Here is a 2,500-nt window from a genome sequence, read left to right as displayed (position 1 = left end):
GTGACCCTTCGTCTCAAAATGGTATTATGTCGGAACGAACCATATGCTTAAAAGCCGAATTAAATGTTAAACTGGTCAAAAATATAAATTGTTGGCATCAGCATCCTCAAATATGGTATCCATTCTTCTCAATAAAACATACAAACTCAACACAAGTCTGATATTTCTGGCTATAAATTCAATTTTCAAAATCTTAACCATCCCGACTTAATACTGTTTTGAGGCGAAGGGTCACAATTATGGTAAGACGACGTAAAGATAGTATGTGCTTGACAAAGAACCTCACAAGGAAATAGAACGGACCAACATACAGAACTCGTAACCATGAAAATGTATAGTTTGGATAATACAGTTTAGTGAACGTGGATGGCAAAAATTAATAACAAAAACCCGAGTGACGTCAACTTCATTCTATATATTAACCCGTTATTATATGGATGTTATGTGTGTGTGTGTGTGTGTGTGTATGTGTGTGTTGATGTGTGAAAGAGGGCATGGAGGGGATGTTAGAGAAAGAATGGTGGAGAGAGAAGGAGAGAGGGGGGAGGGGGGGGGGAGAGAGAGAGACACACACAGAGGGAAGAAAGGGAAAGACACACACACACACACACACACACACACAGACAGACAGACAGAGAGAGAGAGAGAGAGAGAGAGAGAGAGAGAGAGAGAGAGAGAGAGAGAGAGGCTGTTGTTTACGCACGAACAATCACATTGATATCCAAAAAAATTGGTTTCCAAGAACTGCCCAAACCAGGCGTTATAATAATAGCATAACACAGCTTTACTGTTTGTTGCTTTAGGTCTCTTCCAACACAATTGAGGTTATATGAGAGATCGCTGAAACAAAAAAAACAAGCAATCTAACAAAAATAGTACAAATGTAAATCAAAATCATTACCTAAAGATATCATAAGCTAAATTATAAATAACCAAGAACAAACAGGCAGAAGATTTACAGAAAAAAAAAAATCCCCTGTCAAAAATACAATCACAAACCAAAGAAGCAGGCTAGGCTAGTAAAGAGAAGAAGAAACGACATCACTATCGGATCGTACACCCATGCGAACATCATAGGTATATGATTCAAGGGTGATGCTCCCATCCAACCACCCGCTTAACACAGCTTTCGTATAGAGCGTAAACATGACTAGGGCATGCTGTATGCGCTTTTATTTATTCTTTTTATTATTTTTTTTGTTTTTGGCATGGCACTTTATACAAACTTACCCCATTCAACAAAGGTGTAGAAATCGAGACAGACTGAGTTTTTACACCATAGCAATATAGAGAGTTTACAATAATCGAGAAAGCATATCTGCGGGAATATTATAGCAGCCTGGTACATGAGATAAACTGAAAGTGTAATTTTGCAACAACAACAACAACACCAACAACAACAACAACAACAACAACAACAACAACAACAACAAAATATATATATAAACAATTAACAGGATTGTTTATTTGTTTTTGTTTTCATTTTTATTATTTGTAAGAGTGGGGAGGGGGGGGAGGGGGGGGGCGTTGCTTGTTCTGGTAATCAATATCGTTACAACATAACAGCTCAGTGATCCATTGAGGCACGGCGACATGAAATGTGACCCTTCGCCTCAAAACGGTATTAAGTCGGGATGGTTAAGATTTTGAAAATTGAATTTATAGCCAGAAATATCAGACTTGTGTTGAGTTTGTATGTTTTATTGAGAAGAACGGATACCATATTTTAGGGTGCTAATGCCAACAGTTTATATTTTTGACCAGTTTGGCATTTAATTCGGCTTGTAAGCATATGGTTCGTTCCGACATAATACCGTCTTGAGACGAAGGGTCACAAATATGACAAAAAGGCAGTGCTCTGGATTGTTTGTTTGTTTTTGTTTCTTTTTTTTATTATTTGTAAGAGTGGGAGGGTGGGGGGGGGAGGGGTTGCTTGTTTCTGGTAATCAATATCGTTACTACATAACAGTTCAGTGATCCAGTGAAGCACATCGACATGAAATATAAAAGAAAGCCATACTCTTGTTTATACATATTTGTGCTCTGAGAAAACCGGGTCAAAGTCGCTGAGAATGTAACGCAGATACAAGCAAAAACAGCTCGATGGATTTTATTTGGCTATTTTGGGTTTATGGTAGAAATCAAAAGACCGTCATATTATTAACTTTCCATTCACCAAGTATAAAGCCATAAAGTGGCTTCTAAATACTTTTAAAATCGTTTTTATTAAACTTACTTTTTAAAGATTTGGCCAGAAAACTGGTCCTTCAAATATCGATCGATTTCAACTAAATGACCTTCAGCTTGGCAAAAACTCTGAAAACGGGGACTACGGAAGACATTGCGAGGTTTAAAGAAAAAGATAATCTAAAATAAGCTTTTACATAGCGCAATATCCACTAAATTAATGTGCTCAAAGCGCTTTACAAGGGGTCCCTGGCCAACAGCAACATCTAACATTTAGGAAGGGACACGACGCCTGTTAGGCGATGTTACAATT

Source organism: Berghia stephanieae, chromosome 11, assembly GCF_034508935.2.
Source record: "Berghia stephanieae isolate SIO BIC M18660-M18661 chromosome 11, UCSD_Bste_1.3, whole genome shotgun sequence".
In the NCBI taxonomy this organism is placed as follows: Eukaryota; Metazoa; Mollusca; class Gastropoda; order Nudibranchia; family Aeolidiidae; genus Berghia; species Berghia stephanieae.
The sequence above is the reverse complement of the archived record's forward strand: the minus strand, read 5'-3'. Positions refer to the sequence as shown.